At 37.5% G+C, this 17,558-nt stretch overlaps 1 pseudogene; it reads right to left on the bottom strand.

The window, feature by feature from the left end:
• Positions 1 to 264: 264 nt before the first annotated feature.
• LOC138079060 (olfactory receptor 9K2-like) lies at positions 265 to 1,216 on the bottom strand (annotated as a pseudogene).
• Positions 1,217 to 17,558: the final 16,342 nt, after the last annotated feature.

Genomic DNA, 17,558 nt, shown 5'->3' with positions numbered 1-17,558 from the left:
TGTCTTAAAAAAATTACATGGAAACCATTATCATTATCCAAAAGGAAGTACAGAGAAAGTCATTCCATTCCAAAATCAACAACCAGACAAAATATAGTCCATCTTCCTGATGTATGTATTCTGATTAAGTCCAAATACATCTTCCAAAGTATGTATATGGGATTCAAACAAATAAAGTCTCTTAAGATTTGAATCAGTGCTTCTCTAAGTTATTACAAAGTACAGCACTTTCAGAATATTACATTTACTTAATTCTACTTTCAGTTAATATAGAATTAAATAAACATAGTTTTTTCCCCAGGATCTTCCTCAGAGCTTCTTTGACATCTTTGTTTCTCAGAGAGTAAATCAAAGGATTCAACATGGGAGTGACCAGGGTGTAACACAAGGAAGCCACTTTACTCAGCTCAGGAAATCTGTCAGGGATGAAATACATAAAGATGATGGCACCATACAGTACACTCACAACTCCTAGGTGAGAGCTGCAAGTGGAGAAGACTTTCTTTTGCCCCTCAGTGGAGCGTATTTTTAGAACTGTGGATACAATATATATATATGACACAATAATGACAATTATGGTAGGCAAAATGATAATGCTGCATAAGAAAAAGGATACCATCTTATGAATGTAGAGATCAGAACAAGAAATCCTCTGAAGTGGACGGTCATCACAGTAAAAATGGTCAATGTTCCGAGAAGCACAAAAGGATAAAGTAAATGTCATGATGGTCTGAAGAACTGAGCTGACACAGCCAAAAAAATAGGAACCAGCCACCAACTGAACACAGAGACGTGTTGACATCTGGACAGTGTAGAGGAGTGGGTTGCAGATGGCAATGAAGCGGTCATAAGCCATGACTGCCAGGAGAAACCCCTCAGTCACAATGAAGAGGGCAAAGAGAAAGAGCTGGGTCACACAGCCTGCAAATGAGATGGAGTTGCTCTCAGACCAGAAGTTGATCATAGCCTTGGGTGCAATAACAGAAGAATAGAAGAGATCAACGAAGGAGAGGTTGCCTAGGAAGAAATACATTGGTGTGTTCAGCCGGGGATCAGTCATAATAATGACCATCATGCCAATATTTCCTAGAAGGATCATGGCATAGACAAGCAGAAAAAGCAGGAAGAGGAGAATGTGGAACTCTGCGCGGACCCTGAAGCCGACAAGAATGAAGTCAGTCACTTCTGAGTGGTTGCTTGTTTCCCTGTCACCCATGGCAGACATCTGCAGAGAGGCACAAGGCAAAATAAATGAAACTGTGGTTTTGATTCTAGTGCTATTAATACGTTCTTAAATGTAGAATTAAATTATTTATAGCTTAATAAGATATTACATACAAAACAATTTTAATGTCAGGAAGATGCAAGAATTTGAAGTAGATGTCATTAGGCTTCTTAAATTGTTATTCTATTAAGCAGTGAAAGATGTTCTTTGGTTATTTTATTTAAATCATAATTGGCAGGGATTTCTGCAAGAAATTAGCCTATTTTATCGCCTAAAATCACTCACATTCTAAATTTCTATTCTTAAAATATTTATAGCTAGAGGCTTTCTTCATCTAAAATTGTAGTATGCACATTATCTAAAATAGAAGTATCTCATGTAATCTATATGATAGTGGTTATAGCCCTCATGAGAGCGAAGCTAGTGTTTGATTCATTACATGATGGTAGTAAATAAATTGAAAATATTTTTACCTTATTTTAGCTCAATATATTTCATTTTCTTTCTTTATGTAGGCCATCTTTGAAAATAGAATAAAATAGACATTATTGGCATAATTAATAACATCCAAAAATCACTAAGTAAAGATAAAGTAATGGAATTTTCCAGAGAAGGCAATGGCACCCCACTCCAGTACTCTTGCCTGGAAAGTCCTATGGACGGAGGAGCCTGGTAGGCTGCAGTCCATGGGGTCGCTAAGAGTAGGCATGACTGACCGATGTCACTTTCGCTTTTCACTTTCATGCACTGGAGAAGGCAATGGCACCCCACTCCAGTATTCTTGCCTGGAGAATCTCAGAGACAGAGGAGCCTAGTGGGCTGCCGTCTATGGGGTTGCACAGAGTCGGAGACGACTGAAGCGACTTAGCAGTAGCAGTAGCAGCAATGGAATTTTCAAATATTTTCCTTTTCTCAGGTCATAGCCATTCTCCCAATATATACATTTTTATTGCCTCATTATAAATATTTCATTTCCATTAACAGTCATTTAAAAAATATCACAGTCATTTAGACTTCTTTTTGAGGCAGAGAAAGAAGGTAGTGAATATTCCAATCCTTACACTGCAGTGAATGACTTTCTACCAAGGCTCCATCAATTCAAGAGATCTCACTGTTTAGATAATGCAAGTAAACTTCACTGATACACATAAAGGGAAATTCTTTTCCTGAATTCTGTTAAACCTTAGGTGTTTTAAGATAAATATAATTGGGTAACCATGGATATTTAAAGACCATAGCAATTTACATCGTCCAGAGTCCATGTTTATGAGCTAGCGTATGGGTAGTGGTGTTTATGATGGTGCTAGTTATTTAAAGTCTGTGAAACCTTCCTCAGGATATTTCAGCATTGAATTTTTGCTCATCCTCTGTGATGGATTCCACTGGGACAGGAGTAATCGTAAAGTCAATTATGGTGTCATAAGTGAAGACTCTTGGGCTGTTGTCCATGAGGATTGAAGTAACCTTAGGTACAAACAGATAGTTTAATAATAGTCAAAAACAAGGGAAAAACAGAAAAATTCACTTGAAATTATTACCTGTATATCTTGATATAGCTATGTTTCATGATACAACAAATGCCCTCTAGATCACAAATTCAAAGACTTATTATGGTTGCTAATTCTGTTCTCCTATATTTAAATACCAAACGGAAAATATGCGGAAGGGAAAGATAACATTCATACAATTAACTTTATATCTTTAGCAAAAATACTTATGAGATTAGGATTTCTATTTAAAAATTCCTTTAAAACTGCAGTGTGACTAAAAGACTACATTAAAATCAGAGACATACTATGCTATTTAGTAAGCCCAAATTGATAAGAATGTCATTTTTCTAAAATATTTTTATATGTTAATTTTAATATTATTTTTGTAAAAACCAATTTTTAAATTAAAAATTATGTTTAGAATTTATCTGGTTTTTTTTAAGTGTATAGATAGCAAAAATGATGTGGGACCAGAGCTTGTCTTTTATTATAATTCAGTATTAGTAAAGCTTAATCAGTTTAGGAAGAGAAGGTAGATTGGATATTTTAAACAGGAAAATATTAAATAAGGTTAGTTAAGGCCTGTTTACTGCAAGGAGATCCAACCAGTCCATTCTAAAGAAGATCAGTCCTGGGTGTTGATTGGAAACTGAAACTCCAAAACTTTGGCCACCTCATGTGAAGAGTTGACTCATTGGAAAAGACTCTGATGCTGGGAGAGATTGGGGGCAGGAGGAGAAGGGGACAACCGAGGATGAGATGGCTGGATGGCATCACCGACTTGATGGACATGAATTTGAGTAAAGTCTGGGAGTTGGTGATGGACAGGGAGGCCGGGCGTGCTGCGGTTCATGGGTTCGCAGAGTTGGACATGACTGAGTGACTGAACTGAACTGAACTGAAGGCCTGTTGGTCATCTGTATATTTTTTTTGAAAAATGGCTATTCAGATCCTCTGCCTGTTTTTAAATCAGGTTGTAGTTTTGTTTGTTTTGCTTTTTGAAGTTGAGTGGCAATAGTTTTTTTATATATTTTGGATATTATCATTTTATCAGATATATTGTTTGCAAATATTTTCTCCTATTCAGTAGGCTGCCTCTTCATTATGTTGACAGTTTCCTTCAACTTGCAAAAGATTTTTGGTTTGATGTAGTCCCATTTGTTTTTTTTTGTTTGTTTGTTTGTTTGTTTGCTTTACTTCTGTTACCCTTGCCAGAGGAAACAGATTGAAAAAAATACTGCTAAGACTGATGTTAAAGAACATACTGTCTATGGTTTCTTCTAAGAGTTTTATGGTTTTAGATCCTATTCTAAGTTTTGAATCCAATTTGAGTTTATTTTTGTATATGGTATGAGAAAATAAAAAATTTGATTCTTTTGCATGTAGCTATGCAGGTTTCTGAACACCATGTATTGAAGAACCTGCCTTTTCCCCATTGTGTTTTCTTACCTACTTTATTGTAGATTAATTGACAGGAAACCTGGATTTACTTATGGGCTCTCTATTCTGTTCCATTGATCTATGTGTCTGTTGTTGTGCCAGTACTATATTAATTAGCTTTGTAGTATAGTTTGAAATAAAGGCTCATGATATTTCTAGTTTCGTCCTTCTTGCAAGATAGTTTTGGCTATTTGGGAACTTTTATTCATGTGCTTCCATAAAAATTTTAGAACTATAGTTCTGCTGTAGTTCTGTAGTTCTCTTTAAATATACAATTAGCATTTTATTAGGGATTGCATTGAACCTGTAGGTTGCCTTGTGTAGTATGGTCATTTTAACAATATTAACTCTTCCAAATGAGTATGGTGTATATTTCTGTTTGTGTTATCATCAATTTTTTCCATCAGTGTCTTATATTTTTCCAAGTTCAGATCTCTTATCTCCTTAAATTTAAATCTAGATACTTTATTATTTTTGATGCGATTATGAATTGTATTTTTCTTAAATTATCTTTATTGTTCATGGTTAGTGTATAGAAACACTACAGAATTCTGTATAAACTTTATATCTGATACCTTTACTGAATTCATTTATTAAGTCTAATAGTTTTTTTTTTTTTTTTGGCAACTTTAGGATTGACTGTGTATAGTAGTAACATATCATTTGCCAACAGTGACAGTTTCTTTCTTTCTTTCCAATTTGGATTATTTTTCTTTTCCTTGTCTGATCATCTTGCTTATTCCTAATTTAGAAGTACCTTCAGCTTTTCATTGTTAAGCATAAGGTTGGTTGGGAGGTTGTTTTACATATATTTATATATATATATATATATGTAAAATATACATAGCCTTTATTATGTTGAGATATGTTCCATCTAGATCTTCATTGTTGATCACTTCAGTGACAATGGATGTTGAATCATGTCAAAAGATTTTTGTGCTTCTAGTGAGATGATCATATAACTTATCATCAATTAGTAATGAGGCTATAACACTGAATTGGTGATATTGACTCATCCTTGCATCCTGGGGGTAAAACCCACTTGAAGATGGTGTGTGATACTTTTAACACATTGTTGAAAAAAATTTTTTGTTAATATATTGTTGAGCATTTTTGCATCTTGTTCAACAGTGATGGTGACCTTTATCTTTGGTTGTAGTGTCATGTCTGGTTTTGTCATCAGGGTGATGTTGGCCTCATAGAACGAATGTGAAAGTTGTTCCTTCTTCAGTTTTTAGAATAGTTTGAGGAGGATAGGTGTTAACTCTCCTTGAAATGTTTGATATTATTCACCTGTGAAGCTGTGCGGTCTGGACTTCTGTTTGTTGAGAGGTTGCTATTACTGATTAAAGTTACTGACAATAAGTCTGTTCATTTTTTCTATTTCTTCTTGATTCAGTCTTAGGAGATTATACATTTCTAGGAATTTGTTCATTTTATGACTGTTCTTATTAATGTTTTATCATTCTTTGTGGGGCTTCCCCAATGACTCAGCAGGTAAAGATTCTGCCTGCAGTGTAGGAGACACAGGAGATGTGGGTTCAATCCCTGGGTCAGGAAGATCCCCTGAAGGAGGGCATGGCAACCCACTCCAGCATTCTTGCCTGGAGAATACCACAGAGAGAGGAGTCTCACAGACTACAGTTCAAAGGATCACAAAGAGTCAGACACAACTTGCAGTGAGCACAATATGCTTTGTATTTCTGTGGTTTGTAATTTTTTCTCTTGCTTCTGATTTTATATATTTGAGTTTGCTCTCTCTCTCTCTCTCTTTTTTTCCTGATGAGTCTAGCTAAAAGTTCATCAATTTTGTTTATCTTTTCAAATAACTGATCTTTGTTTTGTTGGTCTTTCTATTGTTTGTTAGTCTTGATTTTATTTATTTCTGTTCTAATCCTTATTATTTCTTTCTTACTACTCACTTTGTAGTGGTCTTAATTTATATTTCTTCTTCCTTTTTTTTTTTTTTTTACTGTTCCTTTAGATGTGAGATTAGATTGCTATTTTGAGATTTTTCTTTCTTCCAGAGGTAGGAGTGTACCATTATAAACTTCCCTCTTGGGACTTCTTTGCCTGCTTCCCATAATTTGAATCACTGATTCTCATTTTCATTACTTTTGATTTCCTCTTGATTTCTGCACTGACTCATTGGTTATTTAGTAGCATATTGCTTCATCTCTACGTGTTTTTGTAGTTTTTTTCTTGTAGCTGATTTCTGCATGCATGCATGCTCAGTCACTTTAGTTGCATCTGACTCTTTGTGACTCTATGTACTTTAGCCTGCCAAACCCCTCTGTCTATGGCATTTTTCCCAGCAAGAATACTGGAGTGGGTTGCCATGCCCTACTCCAGGGGATCTTCCTGACACAGGGATTGAACCCACATCTCCTGTATCTCCTTCACTTCAGGCAGATTCTTTACTACTGAGCCACCGGGGAAGCCCATAGCTGATTTCTAGTCTCATGCTGTTATAGTCAGAAAAGATGCTTAATATGATTGCAGTCTTCTTAAATATACTGAGACTTGTTTTCTCGTCTAGTGTGTGATCTGTCCTTAAGAATGTTCTGTGTACACTTGAGAACAGTATGAATTTATATATATATAAACTGTGAATATATATATTAAACATATATAAGTTCAAATATCACACACACACATATATCACTCACACATATATATACATGGGCTTCCCTAGGACATGGAAGCAACCTAGATGTCCATCAGCAGACAAATGAATAAGAAAGGTGTGGACATATACACAATGGAGTATTCAGTTCAGTTCAGTTCAGTTGCTCAGTCATGTCCGACTCTCTGTGAACCCATGAATTGCAGCATGCCAGGTCTCCCTGTCCATCACCAACTCCCGGAGTTCACTCAGACTCACGTCCATCGAGTCAGTGATGCCATCCAGCCATCTCATCCTCGGTTGTCCCCTTCTCCTCCTGCCCCCAATCTCTCCCAGCATCAGAGTCTTTTCCAATGAGTCAACTCTTCGCATGAGGTGGCCAAAGTATTGGAGTTTCAGCTTTAGCATCATTCCTTCCAAAGAAATCCCAGGGCTGATCTCCTTCAGAATGGACTGGTTGGATCTCCTTGCAGTCCAAGGGACTCTCAAGAGTCTTCTCCAAAGCCACAGTTCAAAAACATCAATTCTTCAGTGCTCAGCCTTCTTCACAGTCCAACTCTCACATCCATACATGACTACTGGAAAAACCATAGCCTTGACTAGACGGACCTTAGTCAGCAAAGTAATGTCTCTGCTTACTCAGCCATTAAAAAGAATACATTTGAATCAGTTCTAATGAGTTGGATGAAACTGGAGCCTATTATACAGAGTGAAGCAAGACAGAAAGAAAAACACCAATATAGTATACTAACGCATATATATGGAATTTAGAAAGACGGTAATGATAACCCTGTATTCGAGACAGCAAAAGAGACACAGATGTATAGAACAGTCTTTTGGACTCTGTGGGAGAGGGCGAGGGTGGGACGATTTGGGAAAATGGCATTGAAACATGTATATTATCATATGTGAAACGAATCACCAATCCAGGTTTGATGCATGATACAGGGTGCTTGGGGCTGGTGCACTGGGATGACTCAGAAGGATGGGATAGAGAGGGAGGTGGGAGGGGGGTTCAGGATGGGGAACACATGTGCACCCGTGGCAGATTCATGTCAATGTATGGCAAAACCACTACAATATTGTAAAGTAATTAGCCTCCAATTAAAATAAATAAATCTATATTAAAAAAAAAGAAAAAGAAAAACCAATACATGATATTAATGTATATATATGGAATTCAGAAAGATGGTAATGATGACCCTATATGCAAGACAGCAAAAGAGACACAGATGTAAAAAACAGACTTTTGGACTCTATGAGAGAAGGTGAGGGCGGGATAATTTGAGAGAATAGTATTGAAACATGTATATTATCATATGTGAAACAGATTGCTAGTCCAGTTTCTATGAATGAGACAGGGTGCTCAGGGCTGGTGCACTGGGATGACCCTGAAGAATGGGAGAGGGAGGGAGGTGGGAGGGAGGGTCAAGATGGGGAAAACAAGTACACTTATGGCTGATTCATGTGAATGTATGGCAAAAACCACCACAATATTGTAAAGTAATTAGCCTCCAATTAAAATAAACTTAAAAAAGAAAATAAAATACATGGGCTTCCCTGGTGGTTCAGCAGTAAAGAATCTGCCTACGATGCAGGGGATGTGGGTCAGGAAGATCCTCTTGAGAAGGAAATAGTAACCCACTCGAGAATTCATGCCTGGAAATCCCATGGACAGATGAGCCTGGTGGGCTACAAGTCCATGGGTCACGAGAATCATACACAACTTAGTGAATAAAACACCTCCACCAAAGCAGAAGCAGAAGCAGAAGATATTAAGAAGAGGTGGCAGGAATACACAGAAGCACTGTACAAAAAAGATCTTCATGACCAAGATAATCATGATGGTTGATCACTCACCTAGAGCCAGACATCCTAGAATGTGAAGTGGGCCTTAGAAAGCATCATTACGAACAAAGCTAGTGGAGGTGATGGCATTCCAGTTGAGTTATTTCAAATTCTGGAAGATGATGCTGTGAAAGTGCTGCACTCAATATGCCAGCACATTTGGAAAATTCAGCAGTGGCCACAGGACTGGAAAAGGTCAGTTTTCATTCCAATCCCAAAGAAAGGCAATGCCAAAGAATGCTCAAACTACCACACAATTGCACTCATCTCACATGCTAGTAAAGTAATGCTCAAAATTCACCAAGCCAGGCTTCAGCAATATGTGAACCATGAACTTCAAGATGTTCAAGCTGGTTTTTGAATAGGCAGAGGAACCAGAGATCAAATTGCCAACATCTGCTGGATCATGGAAAAAGCAAGAGAGTTCCAGAAAAACATCTATTTCTGCTGTATTGACTATGCCAAAGCCTTTGACTGTGTGGATCACAATAAACTGTGGGAAATTCTGAAAGAGATGGGAATACCAGACCACCTGACCTGCCTCTTGAGAAATCTATATGGAGGTTAGGAAGCAACAATTAGAACTGGACATGAAACAACAGACTGGTTCCAAATAGGAAAAGGAGTATGTCAAGGCTGTATATTGTCACCCTGCTTATTTAACTTATATGCAGAGAACATCATGAGAAACGCTGGACTGGAAGAAGCACAAGCTGGAATCAAGATTGCCGGGAGAAATATCAATAACCTCAGATATGCAGATGACACCACCCTTATGGCAGAAAGTGAAGAGGAACTAAAAAGCCTCTTGATGAAAGTGAAAGAGGAGAGTGAAAAAGTTGGCTTAAAGCTCAACATTCAGAAAATGAAGATCATGGCATCTGGTCCCATCACTTCATGGGAAATAGATGGGGAAACAGTGGATACAGTATCAGACTTTATTTTTTTGGGCTCCAAAATCACTGCAGATGGTGACTGCAGCCATGAAATTAAAAGACACTTACTCCTTGGAAGGAAAGTTATGACTAACATAGATAGCATATTCAAAAGCAGAGACATTACTTTGCCAACAAAGGTATGACTGGTCAAGGCTATGGTTTTACCAGTAGTCATGTATGGATGTGAGAGTTGGATTGTGAAGAAAGCTGTGCGCCAAAGAATTGATGCTTTGGAACTGTGGTGTTGGAGAAGACTCTTGAGAGTCCCTTGGACTGCAAGGAGATCCAACCAGTCCATTCTAAAAAAGATCAGTCCTGGGTGTTCATTGGAAGGACTGATGCTAATGCTGAAACTCCAATACTTTGGCCATCTCATGTGAAAAGTTGACTCACTGGAAAAGACTCTGATGCTGGGAGGGTTTGGGGGCAGGAGGAAAGGGGACGACAGAGGATGAGATGGCTGGATGGCATCACTGACTTGATGGACATGAGTTGAGTGAACTCCGGGAGTTGGTGATGGACAGGGAGGCCTGGCGTGCTGCAATTCATGGGGTCAGAAAGAGTCGGACACGACTGAGTGACTGAACTGAACTGAACTGATGTGTGTGTATATATATATATATATATATATATATATATAAAAATTTCCTATCATGTAAGTTGCCACTTAAGGTCACTGCTTTCTGATTGATTTTCTTTTTGGATGATCTGTCTTTTGATGTATGTAGGATGTTAACATCCCCTACTCTTATTGTGTTATTGTCCATTTCTCCCTTTATGTTTGTTAGTATTTGCCTTATATATTTAGTTGCTCTGTTGTTGGGTACATATAATTTATCATTTGTGATATCTTCTTTTACAAGTGATATTTTTATAATTATTTAATGTTCTTTTTTGTCTTGTTATTGTGTCTGCTTTACAGTCTACTTTTTCTGATGTAAGTATTGTCACCTCAACTTTTGTTTGTTTCCAATTGCATGGAATAATTTTTTTCATCCCTACACTTTCAGTCTATTTATCTTTAGATCTGAAGTGAGTCTTTTGTAGGCAGCAATATATAAGATCTTGTTTTTGTATACTTTAATCCACTTTATCTCCTTGGATTGGGGCATTTAGTCTATTCAAAGCCATTATGGTATGAATATACTTATCGTTATTTTTTTTTTAATAGCAGCTTTTCTTTCTCTGTAGAAATCTGAAGAAATCTCTATCTCTTCCTCAAATTTGAACGGTAACATTTCTGGGTTGAGTATTCTTAGTCCTAGGTTTTTCCTTTTATCATTTTGATTATATCTTATCCATGGTACTCCTTTCTGGCATGCTTATTTTCTACTAAGAAGTTAACAATACTCTTATGCAAGTTTCCTTGAACATAATTACTTTTTTTTGTCTTGTTACTTTTAAGGGTCTCTCATTATCTTTAATAGTTGGCATTTTAATTTTAATATGCTTTGGTGTGGGTCTATGAGTTTTTCTTATTTGAAACTCAGTACTTCTCAGACCTGAGTAGGAACCTTCCACTGGTAGGGAATTTTTCAGCCATTTTTTTCCTCTGATAAGTTTTCCACTCCTTTCTTTCCTTCTGGAACCTCAATAATGTGAGAGTTGTCATTCCAAAGGTCCCTTAAACTCTTTTAATTTTTCAAAAAAGATTTTCCTCTTTTTTTTCCTGTCCATTTTGTGTGATTATGAATGACCTATTTTTAGAGCACTAATCCATTCCTCTGTTAGATCTAATCTACTTGCTGATTCCTTCTGGTGCTGTTTTTTATTTCAGTTACTGTATTCTTCAGCCCTATTTGATTTTTCAGCCTTGTTTGATTTTTATTTATATTTAAAAAATCTCCTGAAATTCATAATGTGTTCATCCACTCTTCTTCTGAGTTCAATGAGCATCTTTAGATCATTACCTTCAACTCTTTATCAAGTAGATTGCTTATGTCAACTTCATTTAGGTTTTTTTCCCACTAGGGTTTTATCTTGTTTCATCATCTGGAATATATTTCTCTATCTCATTCAGTTCAGTTCATTTCAGTCACTCAGTCATATCTAACTCTTTGTGACCCCATGGACTGCAGCATGCCAGGCTTTCCTGTCCATCACCAACTCCTGGAGCCTACTCAAACTCATGTCCATTGAGTTGGTGATGCCATCCTATCATCTCATCCTCTGTCCTCCCCTTCTCTTCTCACCTTCAATCTTTCCCAGAATCAGGGTCTTTTCAAATGAGTTAGCTCTTCCCATCAGGTGGCCAAACTATTGGAGTTTCAGCTTCAGCATCAGTCCTTCCAATGAATATTCAGGACTGATTTCCTTTAGGATTGACTGGTTGGATCTCTTTGCAGTCCAAGGGACTCTCAAGAGTCTTCTCCAACACCATGGTTCAAAAGCATCAATTCTTCAGCACTCAGCTTTCTTTACAGTCCAACTCTCACATCCATACATGACTACTGGAAAAACCATAGCTTTGACTAGATGGACCTTTTTTGACAAAGTAATGTCTCTGCTTTTTTATTTTATTTTACTTTTTTTAAATTTTATTTTTTTACTTTACAATACTGTATTGGTTTTGCCATACATTGACATGAATCCACCACAGGTGTACATGAGTTCTCAACCCTGAACCTCTCTCCCACCACCCTACCCATATCATCGCTCTGGGTCATCCCAGTGCACCAGCCCCAAGCAAATATGCTATCTATGTTGGTCATAGCTTTTCTTCCTAGGGTTAAGAATCTTTTAATTTCATGGCTACAGTCACCATCTGCAGTAAGTTTGGACCCCCCCCCCCAAATAAAGCCTGTCATTGTTTCTATTGTTTCCCTATCTATTTGCCTTGAAGTGATGGGACTGGATACCATGAGCTTAGTTTTCTGAATGTTGAGTTTCAACCCAATTTTTATTTATTTTTTTACTGTATTTCACTTTCACCAAGAGGCTCTTTAGTTCTTCACTTTCTGCTGGAAGGGTGGTATCATCTGCATATCTGAGGTTATTGATACTTCTCCTGGCAATCTTGATTCTAGCTTGTGCTTCATCCAGCCCAGCATTTCACATGATGTATGCGTCATATAAGTTTAATAATTAGGGTGACAATATGCATCCTTGATGTATTCCTTTCCTGATTTGGAACCAGTCTATTTTTCTATGTACATCAGTTATATTTTCCAATCTTTGAGGAGTGATCTTGTGTAGGAAACATCCAGTGAGGTCTGGGAACATACTCTCTTCTGGTTACCAGAGTTATTCACTCCAGTGATGCCCTTATATCTGCTGAATGCACCATTCTGTTATTGCAGGGCTGACTATTAGATATACTGGTAGGTGGTGCTGGCCCCCAGCTGAGTTGGCCATTAGACTGTGATTCATACATTGGGTTTGGGCGCACCAGAGGACAAGGCAAATATCATCATGATTTGCTGTGCATCCAGGGGTGTTAGGTAATGCTGTTACTGGCCCACATACAGCTGTCTACTTAGCCCAAGGGGAGTCAGATTGGTGCTGGCCAGGACATGGAAGCAACCTAGATGTCCATCAGCAGATGAATGGATAAGAAAGCTGTGGTACATACACACAAGGGAATATTACTCAGCCATTAAAAAGAATACATTTGAATCAGTTCTAATGAGGTGGATGAAACTGGAGCCTATTATACAGAGTGAAGTAAGCCAGAAAGAAAAACACCAATACAGTATATGAATGCATATATATGGAATTTAGAAAGAAGGTGATGATAACTCTGTATGCAAGACAGCAAAAGAGATACAGATGTATAGAACAGTCTTTTGGACTCTGTGGGAGAGGGCAAGGGTAGGATGATATGGAAGAATGGCATTGAAACATGTAAAATATCATATGTGAAACGAATTGCCAGTCCAGATTTGATGCATGATACAGAGTGCTTGGGGTTGGTGCACTGAGATGACCCAGAGGGATGGGATGGGGAGGGAGGTGGGAGAGGGGTTCAGGATGGGGAACACATATACACTCATGGTGGATTCAAGTCAATGTATGGCAAAACCAATACAATATTGTAAAGTAAAATAAATAAATTAATTAAATTAATAAAAAAAGAAAGAAAGAAAGAAAAAAGACTGGTGCTGGCCTGCTGAAAACTAGGGATAGGTCAATTAGTGGCTGTTTGTGTAGCTCAGTGGAGCTTGGGGATAGAGCTGACCTGCTGATGGGTGGCAAGCTCCCCGGTGATGATAAAGAAAAGTTTACAAAATGACTCTTTCAAGGCTGATGTCATCACAGTAGAATGAACTCCTCAAAATGGTTGTTTGCAATGGACAGGGAAGCCCTGGCGTGCTGCAGTCCAAGAGGTTGCAAAGAGCTGGGCATGACTGGGTGACTGAACAACAGCAATAATAATTGAGTTTAGGTAGAAGGTAATGGCACCCTACTCCAGGACTCTTGCCTGGAAAATCCCATGGATGGAGAAGCCTGGTAGGCTGCAGTCCATGGGGTCGCTGAGTCGGACAGGACTGAGCGACTTCACTTTCACTTTTCACTTTCATGCCTTGGAGAAGGAAATGGCAACCCACTCCAGTGTTCTTGCCAGGAGAATCCCAGGGACGGGGGATCCTGGTAGGCTGCTGTCTATGGGGTCTCACAGAGTCAGACATGACTGATGTGACTTAGCAGCAGCAGCAGAAGGGGAATTACCTCAAAAACTCACAGCTTCTCCAATTGCTTTAGTTCAATTTGACACTCTGTTGCTGTTGCTGTTAAGTCGCTTCAGTCGTGTCCGACTCTGTGCAACCCCATAGACGGCAGCGTATCCGACTCTGTGCGACCCCATGGACTGCAGCCCACCAGGCTCCTCCATCCATGGGATTTTCCAGGCAAAAGTACTGGAGTGGGGTGCCATTGCCTTCTCCGAATTTGACACTCAGTTCCAACCAATTAAAATAATGTGATTCTTTGGTACTGTTACTTTGGGCAAATAAGTCCTACAGATAATTTATGATAGTATCCACAGTCAGGCAGATTCAAGAAATTACTGGTCTTCTGGTAAAATATTAGTCAAAAGGGCCCAAATTACATTAAAGTTTCTAATGAATAATAATTTATTGAAGTTTATGAAATATTATTGTGTTCATATAGTACATTTTATACATAGTACGTATATGTCAAGTTTTTTATTTTCTTCCATTGATTTGCTTGTGCCTTTATGCTGATATACCATGCTTATTATACAGGAGGATTTAATGCCCAATTGGGCTACATGTTCTTTAAAGATTTCTCAGCTAATATTACTTACTATTTCAGTGAGCTTCAGAATTATTTTGCACTAAAAATAATTCTTATTTGCACTTTAGCAGAATTGCATGTAGTATGTCACTGATTTGTTTGCAACCCTCATTTATAAGAACAGGGTAAGAGTGCTCCGTCTGATATCAGACAGTCTAGTTTTAAGGCCCTGCACCACTAAGCACAGATTTTGAGAAATTCTTGAATGGTTTTTAAGGTTGAATGAACACTATCACTACTTTACTACTTCACTATCACTACTTTCCCTACTTCATTCAACAGGATTTTATAAATTACTATACAGATTACCTAAAGTACCACAAATCAAGCTTTTGGCAGAAGAAAGTTTTCAATTAATAATATCATTATTACCATTATCATCATCATCTATTTTTAACTTTGTTTTTTATTTAGGCAACATTGATTTGTGACATTACATGTTTCATGTGTACAGCATTTTATTTCTACTTCTAAACACTAGAACATGCTCACATCAAATATTTAGTTTCTATCCATCATCATACAATTGACCCATTTCATCCTGCATCCCTCCACTCTAATCTGTTCACCTTTGGTAACCACTAATCTTTCTTTCTTTCTTTTTTTAAATCTACATTTCTCTTTGTTTTGCTGACTTGTGGCATCATTTTTTTTTCTTTTTACAAGATTTAACAATGTCATGGAGTTTCTATATTTGAGAGTCACATGTTTTTCAGTAAACATAGTACCATTCATATATTAGTTGCTATTGTGACAAAAATTTTCATTAGCTTCCTAATGGATAATTTGAGGACTCAAAGAACTTCTAAAACTACCATGTATTCTATTATATGAGTTCCTTGATAAACTTTCATTCAAAACATATAATTTTTCAATTAAATATTAGATTTGAAAAGTTTCCATCAGCACTTTCTCAGTTGATATTGAAAAATACTTTTTCTATATATCAGGTATTGTATAAAGTACACATGTCCTTCTTATTTCTCAAATCAGGCTAATGGTGAAGGCAACATTATATATTGATATGTTAAATGTAATAAAGGCCATGTATGACAAACCCACAGCCAACATCATTCTCAAATGGTGAAAGCAGTTCTAAGATCAGGAACAAGAAAGGATATCCACTATCACCACTCCTATCCAACACAGTTTTGAATGTCCTAGCCAGGACCACCAGAGAAGAAAAAGAAATAAAAGCAATCCAAGTTGGAAAAGCAGAAGTAAACCTGTCACTGTTTGCAGATCACATGATATTATACATAGAAAGTAAAGATGCCACCAGAAAACTACTAAATCTCAGCAACACACTTGTCAAAGTTAAAGGATACAAAGTTAATAAACAGAGATCTCTTGCATTCCTATACACTAACAAAGAAAGAGAAATTAAGGAAATAATCTCATTTACCATTGCAACAAAAAGAATAAAATACTTAGGGATAAACCTGCCTAAGGAGGCAAAGACCTATACTCAGAAAACTATAAGATATTGATGAAAGAAATCAAAGATGACACAAACAGATGGGGAGATATACCATGTTCTTAGATTGGGAGACCCCAAGTTGTGAAAATGACTGTACTACCCAAAGCAATCTACAGATTCAGTGCACTCCCTATCAAATTACCAGTTGCACTTTTCACAGAAATAGAACAAAAGTTTTTACAATTGGTATAGAAACACAAAAGACCTCAAATAGCCAAGGTAATCCTTTCTAAAAAAAAAAAAAATCACTTTTTAATTGGAGGATAATTGCTTTACAGTGTTGTTATTAATAGCTTCTTCTTTACAAAAACATGAATTAACTAAAAGTATACATATATCTCCTCCCTCTTGAGCCTATATCCCTCTCCCTCCCATTCAACCATTTAGGTCATCACAGAGCACTTAGTTGAACTCCCTGTGTTATATAGCATGTTCCCACTAGTTATTTTGCACATGGCAGTGTATATATTTTAATGCTACTCTCTCAATTCATCACACATTCTCCTTTTCCTACTCTGTCTACATTGCATCTTTATTCCTGCCCTACAAATAGATTAATCAGCACTGTTTGCATATATTCCATACTTATGATTTAATATACAATATTTGTTTTTCTCTGACTTACTTCATTCTGTATGATAGTCTCTAGGTTCATCCACCTGACTGCTGCTGCTGCTGCTGCTAAGTTGCTTCAGTCATGTCCAACTCTGTGCAACCCCATAGACAGCAGCCCACCAGTCTCCCCCGTCCCTGGGATTCTCCAGGCAAGAACACTGGAGTGGGTTGCCATTTCCTTCTCCAATGCATGAAGGTAAAAAGTGAAAGTGAAGTTGCTCAGCTGTGTCTGACTCCTAGCGACCCCATGGACTAAAGCCTACCAGGCTCCTCTGTCCATGGGATTTTCCAGGCAAGAGTACTGGAGTGGGGTGCCATTGCCTTCTGTCCACATGACTACAAATGACCAAATTTCATCTCTTTTTTGTGGCTGAGCAATATTCCATTGGATATATGTACCACAGCTTCCTTGTCCATTCATCTGTGGATAGACATATAGATTACTTCCATGTACTGGCTACTGTGAATAGTGTTGCAATGAACTTTGGGGTACATGTTCCTTTTCAATTATGGTTTTCCCAGAGTATGTGCACAATAGTGGGATTGTTGGGTCATATGGTAGTTTTATTCCTAGTTTCTTAAGGAATATCCATACTGTTCTCCACAGTGGCTGTATCAATTTACATTTCCACCAAAGATC

This window comes from Capricornis sumatraensis, chromosome 4 (genome assembly GCF_032405125.1).
Source record: "Capricornis sumatraensis isolate serow.1 chromosome 4, serow.2, whole genome shotgun sequence".
Classification (NCBI taxonomy): Eukaryota; Metazoa; Chordata; class Mammalia; order Artiodactyla; family Bovidae; genus Capricornis; species Capricornis sumatraensis.
This window is presented reverse-complemented; position numbering and strand designations above follow the sequence as displayed.